The sequence below is a fragment of the Manis javanica genome, chromosome 1 (genome assembly GCF_040802235.1).
Source record: "Manis javanica isolate MJ-LG chromosome 1, MJ_LKY, whole genome shotgun sequence".
NCBI lineage: Eukaryota > Metazoa > Chordata > Mammalia > Pholidota > Manidae > Manis > Manis javanica.
Genome location: NC_133156.1, coordinates 158855258 through 158867813, shown reverse-complemented (window position 1 = coordinate 158867813; position 12556 = coordinate 158855258). Strand labels below are relative to the sequence as shown.

General features: G+C 40.6%; 1 protein-coding gene across 3 annotated transcripts in view; it reads left to right on the top strand.

Annotated features, from left to right (window-relative positions):
- SLC9A2 (solute carrier family 9 member A2) overlaps positions 1-12556 on the top strand; it is a 106429-nt gene that overhangs the window by 22748 nt on the left and 71125 nt on the right. The window lies entirely within an intron of this gene.

Sequence of the window (12556 nt, the reverse complement as noted above, 5' to 3'; positions counted from 1 at the left end):
GGGTGGGAGGTGAAGCTGAAAGTTCCAAGCTCCTGCTCATGGCTCGGTCATTCTGGTGACCAACCCCATCCTGAAGCTCTCCAGGAGCCCACCAAGAGTCTCCTCATGAGAACAAAAGATGCTCCTACCACCCAGGAAACTCCAAGGGATTTAAGAGCCCTGGGTCAGGAACCTGGGTCCAAGACTAATTACTAGACCAAGAGATGTTCCTAGCACCTTTATCACGTAGGGAATCACAAAGGTTTTAGGAGCTATGCTAGGACCTTGGGATGAAGACTAAACTATGCAGGTTTTTAAATAACACCACAGTATCATGCATCCTCCATCCAGGCCAGTAACACATTCTGCTGGAGCAACTGTCAAAACTGTCTAGCATCTGACCTCCTCTCACATTTGCCACCAATTTAATGAAAGCCACCATCTCTTTCCTGGATTACTGAAGGATACTTGTCGGTGTCCCTTCTTCCATTCTTCAGTAGCAGCCAGGATGACCCTGTAAAACTGTGAGTCTGACCATGACATTCCTCTGCTTAAAAACCTCCAGTGGCTCTCACTGCTCTCAGAAAATATCCAAAGTATTTCCCATGGCTGCAGACTGAGTGCTCTAGCATTTTGCTACCTCTCTGTCTCATTTCCTACCATGTTCTCTATACTTCCCATGCTCCAGCTATAGTGGCCACCTAGTGCAGGGTGCTCCCAACTCAAGAGCCCTTGTTCTTCTCTGTTCTGGAAATTTCTTCTATGATGTTTCATACCTTCACTTCATGCGGGATTTAGTTCAGCTGTCACCCATCAAACAGGCTTTCCATGACCACACTGATGTCAAATATCTCCCTGTCCTGTCATTTTAGATGCCCTCCCCCTTTTCTATGTTGATTTGTATTGCTCATCTCCATATTTATTTCTTGTATCCCATTACTAGACCACAGCCCTCCAGAGCAGGAGCTTTCTTTTATCTACTGCTGTATTCCTAGTGCCTGATACAGTACCCAGCCTGGCCCATAGTAGGGCCTTAACAAATGTATATTGGATGAAAAAAAATGATTGAATAAGATTGATAATTTCTATTGCTTCCAACTTTTCTCTATTATAAATAATGTTACAATGTAGTTTTATTTTGTTAATTTAAAATGTAGTTTATTATTGCTATGTAATTACATCCTTCATTAACCCCTCCTTGTACTGTGTGGCTCTCCTTCCAGACTGTTCTCTATGAGATCATGCATAGATCCCTTTGGAGCTGGGCTGTTGTTAAACTTCTAGTCATATGTTTGGACCAACTTCTTCTTTATTTCCACTGATGGCTAATCACATCTATTTGGTTTAAAACTCTAATTGGGCATCCTTGATCCCCTTGTTTCCAACTTCCAGTCTCCAGTCTCTTGGGAAGAGCTTGTCTCTGTCCACATCCTGTGTGGAAGACAAGAATGGTTCTGAGACACACTCACTAGCTCCCCCTTGCCCATATAACAGCGGTAGGTCTTTGAGGATTGGCTTCCCACGTGTTTTATAGTGTGGCTGCTACCTGTTTGATTTGCCCCATCCTCTCCTTTGCCCTATGCACTTCATATTCAGGCCAGTCATCCTCCTCCCTCCTCATGATGCTCAGCCTTTCCTCACACCTTCCGTGCTTCATGCCCTTTGGAGTCTAAATATCCATAGCCAGGTATCTTAATGCCACCTCCTCCAATTCCTGCTGGGATTTCCTCATCTGAGTTGATTTCCTTCCACTCCCTACTTCCCCAGTACTTATTACGTCTCTTCTTTTGTAGCATTCATAAAAGAACTTTGTATCTTGTATTATAAATACTTAAGATCTTGTCATATCTCCTGTACCAAATATAAGCTCTCTGAATACACACACATTCATGATCCCTCAGAGCCTTGTGCAGGAGAAGTATTCAACAAGTACCTGATTAAAGGTTTAACTCTATTTGTTCCTTTTCAAAATTCTTCATGGACATAGTGTACTCCTCTTGTTTTATTTTTCTTTGCAAGTGGTCAAGTCATTTGCAAAAATGAAATACTATTGAAGTTCTGCTTTGGAATAATCCCAACAAATTTTTTAAATATTTTATTTATATCTTCATTTTTTCTTTTATTTTCATTGTTATAAGTCCTTTGCAAGCTTTGTAAGTGCAGCATTTTTAAAACCTTCAGGCATACCTTGGAGGTACTGCGGGTTCAGTTCCAGACCACTACAATAAAGCGAATGTTGCAATGAAGTGAGTCAAATGAATTTTTTGGATTCCCAGTGTATATTAAGTTATGTTTACACTATGCTGTACTCTATTAACTGTACAATAGAAGTATATCTAAAAAAAGTTTATATATCTTAATTAAGAAATGCTTTATTGCTAAAAAGTGCTACCCACCATCAGAGCTTCCACAGAGTCATAATCACTGATTACAGATCTCCATAACAAATCTAATAAGAATGAAAATGTTTGAAATATTAGGAGAATTAACAAAATGTGATACAGAGACATGAAGGGAGCAGATGCGGTTGGAAAAATGGGAGCAATAGACATGATGGACATGGTTGCCACAAACCTTCAATTTGTAAAAAACACATTATCTGCAAAGTGCAATAAAGTGAAGCTCAATAAAACAAGGTCTGCCTATATATTCCTAGTTGTACTCTTTTTTTGGTTGGGAGAAACTAAATGTTATTTTTGAGTCCTAGCATATGACTAAATGTTATGAGAAATCTGTTTTCACATGGTATTAAGTCATTGACATAGATCAGTTAATTCTGCTTTACTTATTGAATTCTATTTATTTCATGTATTTAGTTGCTTATTTTTTATTATTTGGTTACTCAGCTCAGTACTCTTATTTCCACAAGTTAATTCTATTTCTCAGTCTTTGTCCACTAAAGTTATCATGTCTTGATAGCAGCTTATTTATATATCTGATCAAAATGATGTCTCTTACTATTTTCTCTGTTTCCAATTGTCTATTGCTTATTGCAATTCTATTTTTAAGAATGTATACTTAGTTGTTCCCAAGGGTACTTGTCCCTTAGTTAACATGGGCTTGGCAAATATTTGTGGATCTAATACATGTCATTATGTTATCTTTAAGCTTTCTTAAAATATGGAGCATTTTAAGTTTGGGTCTGTCTTCATCTAGAGGTCGGGCATTCTCTCCCGAGGGCTTGACTTGCATTCACCAACTCTGGTTTTCCCCTCCCCTCCCGGCTGTGCTGCTTGTTGATTAGAAATGCATTTTTTATTTGAATAACTTTTTTGTTGTTGTTATTCTTGGTGGTGGGGGTTTTCTCTGCTTCAGATTTTTACATTGTTATTCTTTTGTGGATCCTGCTATCTGGAAGCTTGCCAGGTTATTTTTCTCACTTTGCTCTCTTTGCAGAATTTCACAAATAGATTAGTTTAGGTATAATGAGAAAATATAGTGAATTAATGGCACTGCACTTAGTTTCCTAGTACTATGTACTTGTACATGGATCTTTAGTCTTTCATCTCCGTTGATTTCAGCACTTGTATACAGAGAGAAATTAAAATAGATTCACTCCAAGAGAGAGTCTCTTGACTGTGTTATTTTGGATGAGACTCTAATCCCATTGAATTCTGTTGCAATTCAAATAGAATGCATTTTAAAGCATCCATCTTCACAGACTTTATGTGCTAGGAATAAAAGGTGAATGACACAAGCACAATGCCCAAAACACTGTAAATAGAACTTAGTAGGGAATACAAAGAACAAAATAAGCCAGGGGTCAGTAAAGCACAACTTGAGGGCCAAGTACGGTGTTGCATGACCTTTGTCTGTGGGTCAAAAATGGCTTTTACATTTTTAATTAGTTAAACAAAATCAAAAGTATAGTGTTTTATGACATATAAAAGTTTAGGAAATTCTAGTTTCTGTGCCCATTTTGTCTAATGGTTCATTAGAATACAGTCAGCATTGATTCATTTAGGTGCTATCTCTGGCTACACTTTTTTTTAAATTTCTAATTATTTTGTTATCATTAATCTACAGTTACATGAAGGACATTATGTTTACTAGGCTCCCCCCTTCACCAAGTCCCCCCTACACACCCCTTCACAGTCACAGTCCATCAGCATAGTAAGATGCTGTAAAATCACTACTTGTCTTCTCTGTGTTGCACAGCCCTCCCCGTGCACTCCCCGCCACTATACATGCTAATCGTAAGGCCCCCTTTCTTTTTTCCCATCCTTATCCCTCCCTTCCCACCCATCCTCCTCAGTCCCTTTCCCTTTGGTAACTACTAGTCCATTCTTGGGTTCTGTGATTCTGCTGCTGTTTTGTTCCTTCAGTTTTCCTTTGTTCTTATTCTCCACATATGAGTGAAATCATTTGGTACTTGTCTTTCTCCACCTGGCTTATTTCACTGAGCATAATACCCTCTAGATCCATCCATGTTGTTGCCAAATGGTAGGATCCATTTTTTTCTTATAGTTGAGTAATATTCCATTGTGTATATGTACCACATCTTCTTTATCCATTCATCTACTGATGGACTTTTAGGTTGCTTCCATATCTTGGCTATTGTAAATAGTGCAGCAATAAACATAGGGGTGCATCTGTCTTTTTCGAACTGGACTGCTGCATTCTTAGGGTAAATTCCTAGAAGTGGAATTCCTGGATCAAATGGTATTTCTATTTTGAGCATTTTGAGGAACCTCTATACTGCTTTCCACAATGGTTGAACTAATTTACATTCCCAGCAGCAGTGTAGGAGGGTTCCCCTTTCTTCACGACCTCGCCAACATTTGTTGTTGTTTGTCTTTTGGATGGTAGCCATCCTTACTGGTGTGAGGTGATATTTCATTGTAGTTTTAATTTGCATTTCTCTGATGACAAGTAATGTGGAGCATCTTTTCAAGTGTCTGTTGGCCATCTGAATTTCTTCTTTAGAGAACTGTCTATTCAGTTCCTCTGCCCGTTTTTTAATTGGATTATTTGCTTTTTGTTTGTTGAGGTGTGTGAGCTCTTTATATATTTTGGATGTCAGCCCTTTATCGGATCTGTCATTTATGAATATATTCTCCCATACTGTAGGACACCTTCTTGTTCTATTCATGGTGTCCTTTGCTGTACAGAAGCTTTTCAGCTTGATATAGTCCCACTTGTTCATTTTTGCATTTGTTCCCCTTGCCCAGGGAGATATGTTCAAGAAGGGGTCACTCATGTTTATGTCTAAGAGATTTTTGCCTAGGTTTTTTTCTAAGAGTTTTATGGTTTCATGACTTACATTCAAGTCTTTGATCCATTTTGAATTTACTTTTGTGTATGGGGTTAGACAGTGATCCAGTTTCATTCTCTTATATGTAGCTGTCCAGTTTTGCCAGCACCATCTGTTGAAGAGACTGTCATTTCCCCATTGTATGTCCATGGCCCCTTTATTGAATATTAGTTGACCATATATGTTTGGGCTAATGTTTGGAGTCTCTATTCTGTTCCATTGGTCTGTGGCTCTGTTCTTGTGCCAGTACCAAATTGCCTTGATTACTGTGGCTTTGTAGTAGAGCTTGAAGTTGGGGAGTGAGATACCCCCCACTTTATTCTTCCTTCTCAGGATTGCTTTAGCTATTCGGGGTCTTTGGTGTTTCCATATGAATTTTTGAACTATTTGTTCCAGTTCATTGAAGAATGCTGTTGGTAATTTGATAGAGATTGCATTGAATCTGTATATTGTTTTGGGCAGGATGGCCATTTTGACAATACTAATTCTTCCTAGCCAGGAGCATGGGATGAGTTTCCATTTGTTAGTGACTTCTTTAACTTCTCTTAAGAGTATCTTATAGTTTTCAGGGTATAGGTCTTTCACTTCCTTGGTTAGGTTTATTCCTAGGTATTTTATTCTTTTTGATGCTATTGTGAATGGAATTGTCTTCCTGATTTCTCTTTCTATTAGTTCATTGTTAGTGTATAGGAAAGCCACAGATTTCTGTGGGTTAATTTTGTATCCTGCAACTTTGCTAATACTGATATTAGTTCTAGTAGTGTTGGAGTAGAGTGTTTAGGGTTTTTTATGTACAGTATCATGTCATCTGCAAATAGTGACAGTTTAACTTCTTCTTTGCCAATCTGGATTCCATTTCTTTGTTTTGTCTAATGGCTGTGGCTAGGACCTCCAGTACTATGTTGAATAACATTGGTGAGAGTGGGCATCCCTGTCTTGTTCCCGATTGCAGAGGAAAAGCTTTCAGCTTCTCACTATTCAGTATGATGTTGGCTGTGGGTTTATCGTTTATGGCCTTTATTATGTTGAGGTACTTGCCCTCTATACCCATTTTGCTGAGAGTTTTTATCATGAATGGATGTTGAATTTTGTCGAATGCTTTTTCAGCATCTCTGGAGATGATCATGTGGTTTGTGTCTTTCTTTTTGTTGATGTGGTGGATGATGTTGATGGCTTTTCGAATGTTGTTCTATCCTTGCACCCCTGGGATGAATCCCACTTGGTCATGGCATACAATCCTTTTGATGTATTTTTGAATTTGGTTTGTTGATATTTTGTTGAGTATTTTTGCCTCTATGTTCATCAGGGATATTGGTCTGTAGTTTTCTTTTTTGGTGGGGTCTTTGCCTGGTTTTGGTATTAGGGTGATGGCTTCATAGAATGAGTTTGGGAGTATTCCCTCCTTTTCTATTTTCTGAAAAACTTTAAGGAAAATGGGTATTATGTCTTCTCTGTATGTCTGATAAAATTCCGAGGTAAATCCATCTGGCCCGGGGGTTTTGTTCTTGGGTAGTTTTTTGATTACCACTTCAATTTCATAGCTGGTAATTGGTCTGTTTAGACTTTCTGTTTCTTTCTGGGTCAGTCTTGGAAGGTTGTATTTTTCTAGGAAGTTGTCCATTTCTCCTAGGTTTTCCAGCTTCTTATCACATAGGTTTTCACAGTACTCTCTAATAATTCTTTGTATTTCTGTGGGGTACATCATGATTTTTCCTTTCTCATTTCTGATTCTCTTGATGTGTGTTGATTCTCTTTTTCTCTTAATAAGTCTGGCTAGAGGCTTATTTATTTTGTTTATTTTCTCAAAGAACCAGCTCTTGGTTTCACTGATTTTTTTCTATTGTTTTATTCTTCTCAATTTTATTTATTCTCTGATCTTTATTATGTCCCTCCTTCTGCTGACCTTAGGCCTCATTTGTTCTTCTTTTTCCAATTTCGATAATTGTGACATTAGACCATCATTTGGGATTGTTCTTCCTTCTTTAAATATGCCTGGATTGCTATATACTTTCCTCTTAAGACTGCTTTCGCTGCATCCCACAGTTGTTGGGGTTTGTGTTGTTGTTGTCATTTGTTTCCATATATTGCTGTATCTCCATTTTAATTTGGTCATTGATCCATTGATTATTTAGGAGGATGTTGTTAAGCCTCCATGTGTTTGTGAGCCTTTTTGCTTTCTTTGTACAGTTTATTTCTAGTTTTATGCCCTTGTGGTCTGAAAAGTTGGTTGGTAGGATTGCAATCTTTTGGAATTTACTGAGGCTCTTTTTGTGGCCTAGTATGTGGTCTATTCTGAAGAATGTTCCATGTGCACTTGAGATGAATGTGTATCCTGTTGCTTTGGGTGTAGAGTTCTATAGATGTCTATTAGGTCCATCTGTTCTAGTGTGTTGTTCAGTGCCTCTGTGTTCTTACTTATTTTCTGTCTGGTGGATCTGTCCTTTGGAGTGAGTGGTGTGTTGAAGTCTCCCAAAATGAATGCATTGCATTCTATTTCCTCCTTTAATTCTGTTAATATTTGTTTCACATATGTTGGTGTTCCTGTATTGGGTGCATATATATTTATAATGGTTATATCCTCTTGTTGGACTGAGCCCTTTATCATTATGTAATGTCCTTCTTTATCTCTTGTTACTTTCTTTGTTTTGAAGTCTATTTTGTCTGATACTTGTATTGCCACACCTGCTTTTTTCTCCCTGTTGTTTGCATGAAATATCTTTTTCTATTCCTTGACTTTTAGTCTGTGCATGTCTTTGGGTTTGAGGTGAATCTCTTGTAAGCAGCATATAGGTGGGTCTTGCTTTTTTATCCATTCTGTTACTCTGTGTCTTTTGATTGGTGCATTCAGTCCATTTACATTTAGGGTGATTATTGAAAGATATGTACTTATTGCCATTGCAGGCTTTAAGTTTGTGGTTACCAAAGGTTCAAGTTTAGCTTCTTTACTATCTTACTGTCTAACTTAACTCACTTATTGAGCTATTATAAATACTGTCTGATGATTCTTTATTTCTCTCCCTTCTTTTTCCTCCTCTTCCATTCTTCATATGTTGGCTGTTTTGTTCTGTGCTCTTTTTAGGAGTGGTCCCATCTAGAGCAGTCCCTCTAAGATGCCCTGTAGAGGTTGTTTGTGAGAGATAAATTCACTCAAGTTTTGCTTGTCTGGGAATTGTTTAATCCCTCCTTCATATTTAAATAATAATCATGCTGGATACAGTATTCTTGGTTCAAGGCCCTTCTCTTACATTGCATTAAGTATATCATGCCATTCTCTTCTGGCCTGTTAGGTTTCTGTTGAGAAGTCTGGTGATAGCCTGACAGGTTTTCCTTTGTAGGTGACCTTTTTTTTCTCTCTGGTTGCCTTTAATAGTCTGTCCTTGTCTTTCATCTTTGCCATTTTAATTATTATGTGTCTTGGTGTTGCCCTCCTTGGGTCCCTTGTCATGGGAGTTCTGTGTGCCTCTGTGGTCTGAGGCCATTTCCTACCCTAGTTCGGGGAAGTTTTCAGCAATTCTTTCTTCAAAGACACTTTCTATCCCTTTTTCTCTCCTTCTTCTGCTTCCTATGATGCAAATATTGTTCTGTTTCGATTGGTCACACAGTTCTCTTAATATTCTTTCATTCCTGGAGATTGTTTTATCTCTCTCTGCATCAGCTTCTCCGCATTCCTGTTCTCTGATTTCTAGTCCATTAATGGTCTCTTGAATCTCGTCCATTCTGCTTTGAAGTCCTTCCAGAGATTGTTTTATTTCTGTATTCTCCCTCCTTAGTTCTTGCATATTTCTCTGCAAGTCCATCAGCATGGTTATGACTTTTGTTTTGGATTCTTTTTCAGGAAGATTGGTTAAATCTATCTTCCCAGATTCCTTCTCAGGGGAAGATGAAGAAGATGTCTGGGTTAGTCTTGTCTGGATCAAATTTTTTTGCCTTTTCATGTTGATAGATGCAGTGGTATGCTATTGACTCATCTCTTAGCTGGGAGAGCCAAGACTCTTTCCACTTGCTCCTGGCCTTTCTTTACTGGGACAGTGGTGACCCCTAGCGGCTTGTGTTGGGCAATTGCGTGTAGACTGGGTCTCTGTATCTTGCCTGGCCTCCATGGAGGAAGCTCCCTTGCTGTGGGTGTGGCCAGCCTCAGGCTGCTGCTCTGCTCTGGCGGGGCCCCAGAGGGGAAATGGACGGGGGGCCGTTTGGCTGTTTACTGATGTGAGGGGTCTCAGAACTGTTGCCCAGGGGGTTAGTGTGCCCGGAGTTCCCTGGGATTCCCAGATGCTTGGCTAAGTGTCCCAGGACGCTTCCGTCCAGCTGTGGGGTCCATGTCCCTTTAAGACTTTCAAAAAGCACTCGCTTTTCTTTGTCCCAGGGGTGCCGGCTACAGGGACCCGCTCACAGGTTTTACTGTCGTGTTTCCCTAGTTTCCAGCACCCCACGCACACACTGTGTGACTGTGTTCCAGTGCAGATGGCTAGGGATGGCCGCTCCGACTCCTCTCCTCCCACCGGGAGCTGGGGTGAGGGGCCTTGGGTCCCCCCGAACTGCAGTTTGTATCTTACCCCCTTCATGAGGTGCTGTGTTCTCGCAGATGTGGATGTGGTCTGGCTGTTTTCCTGTGTCTTCTGGTCTCTCTTTATGGATAGTTGTATTTGTTGTATTTTCAAAAATATATATGTTTTTGGGAGGAGATTCCCACCGTCCTACTCATGCCACCATCTTGGCTCCACCTCTATCTCTGGCTACTTTTGTACTAAAACAGCAGAGTAATGTCTGGCCTGCAAGCTGAAAATATTTACAATCTGTCCCTTTATAGAAAAAAGATAACTGAGCCCTGGATGAAACAGTGAATTTCCCCAGTAGTGCCTCATTTTCAGCCTTGTAAAAATCATCAAAAAGTTCATCTAATTTTTTTCCTGATAATTGATATATTTCTCGATAATATTAGGCAGGATAATGACTCTGGGACAGTACATTTCATCTGTCCACGTTCATTTGCCCTTCAAGAAGTAACTGGCAGGAGAGGGCTATAAATGCACATATGTTTGCAAGTGTTGACTCATTTACTTTATTCTATGAACAATGAAATTTAAGAAGCCTTTTGCTTGGTTTTATTGTGACTGATTATTTTGCTTTAAGTTTGGCTCTTGTCATTCCTTAACCACAGACACCCACACACACAATCTTTATTGCCCACAGAGAGTGTTTTACAACAGTCAGTGCTCTGCTTAAGTTTGTCAAAAATCTCTGAACTAAGATGTCTTGTGACTGCCCTTCATTTAACCCTTTCTCATCTGTGGACAACCGGGCAGATTCAGTGACTGCTGCCCAGTTTCAAGCAAGAGTCATTCAGACCAATTCTGGATAACCTTAACGTTCATGAGAAAAAGGAGGGCAGTGTTTACAGAATGCAAACACATGATTTTTATAATCACAGTTGTGAATATACAAATAAACATATAAACACAAATGTGCCTGGCTTGTCACTGTTCTTTTCCGATATTTGCTACTAGCAGATTTCCCCTCTTCACTTCCTCACCTCGCCCTCTGCCCTCTGCCCTCGTGGCCCTTCTGTCTGTCTGCATCCTGCATTTACGTCCCATTGCACTCACTTCTCCTTGATCCTTCGCCGCTCACCGGGGTTCCTGGGCGGGGTCAGTCGCATGCCAGGAGTGTGGCAGGCAGTGGCCTGTATGACGCATCATTTAAGAAGTCTCTGGACTTCCTTCTCCTGTCTACCTGTTCCCCATCCCCTGTTCCTAGGAATAAGGATCTCCTTTGAACACAGTGAGAGGAGGTGGCAGCCACATGTGGGAGCTCTGGATCCCTGAGGCTGGGGGCAGGAGAAGGAAAGAAAAATGCAAGAGGAAGAAGCAGCACCCTCCACAAACAGGCTGGGCTGGAGAATCATATTCCTTGCTGGGGTGCCTTCACTTAGGACTATTTCCTCTTGCTTTTTCATGTGGAAGAGGGGGCGGAAACCCAAGTGTGGGGGCATTTGTGATGTGGCAGGCACAGTGGGTCACACTGTACGGCTGGCAATTCAGTTACTGCTACAGTTTGTCCATGTTTCACAGGCAGAGAGACTGAGCCTGCGCCTGTTAACTTACCCTCAGCCACAGACAGAGAGGGAGGAGCTAGATCTGAAGACATGGGCAGCTGCCAGCAGCCATCAAGGCCCACAGCGCATAGGGAGCCTTCAGCCTGAGCCATACATTCTGCGTTCCAGAAAGGATCTGATTGCATTTGCACCCTCAGGGGCAGAGGGCTGTGACTGGCACATCCTTATCATTCAGGCTGTGTGCTGCGTGTAGAAGCAGGGCTCAGTGTGAAGAGAGGTTTCAAAGACATGTTTTTCAGTGGACTTTCTTTAAGCTTTTCTGGTCAACAATGAGGTCAGCAGGCCCAAGGTCATTGGTCAAGATCGGCTGGACCAGTTGAATATGTTTATTCCCTAACAATTACTGCAGCCTACTATAGGATGAGTATCAGAATAATCAAAGCTGGAGGGATGATTTGAAAATGAGCATAAAGAGTTTCACTTTATTTTTTAGAAAGTATTTCTTTGATCTCGTCAAACTGTGTCTCCACTTTATCAGTACACAAACTGTTTTGTGCTGTGACTTTAATATGGCTTATAAACTTCTGCAGATTTACTTGCCAAAACTTCTTTGACTGTACATTTCTTAGGATTTATTCTGTCATTTTAATATTATGTTTCTATAATCCAGATAATTTCCATATGCTGCTCTAACTGTAAAGTGTACGGAATGCCCTCAGGTGGACCCAGTGTTGTCTCGTCAGCCTCAGCTGTCCTCAGTGAAGCCTTCATGTGGTGTCTCTGTGTAAAGTTTCTTCTCATTGCCCAGGTGCAGGTAGAACACAGGTTCCCTGCTCTCTCGCTGCTACAGGCCTCCCCCCACCAGGGGGTCTCTGTGTGAACGCTGCACTGGCCTCTACCAGAAATTGGGAGGTAGCTACTTTCATTCATTTCTTCATTTCTAGGAGACTCCCACTCCTCACGCCTTCTCTATGTGTCTAAGGCTTGTCCTTTAACAAAGCCCTGCCACATGCTGCCTTCCCCATCATGTCCTTGGATTTCCTTCTCTGTCCTTATCACATGGAACTGGGGCTCTGTCACTCAGTACCTTGTATTAGAGCAAGTCAAAAGCACATCTATTCCTTTGCCTTGAATGGAAACTCTTGGAGATCGCAGATCATGACATGCATATAGTCATCCTCCCATGTACCTTTGATGGATCGATCTGGTTGTTTCTGAAGGAGCAGACATCTGAAAAATTACATACATTCTGAAATAAGCCAGGTGGAGAG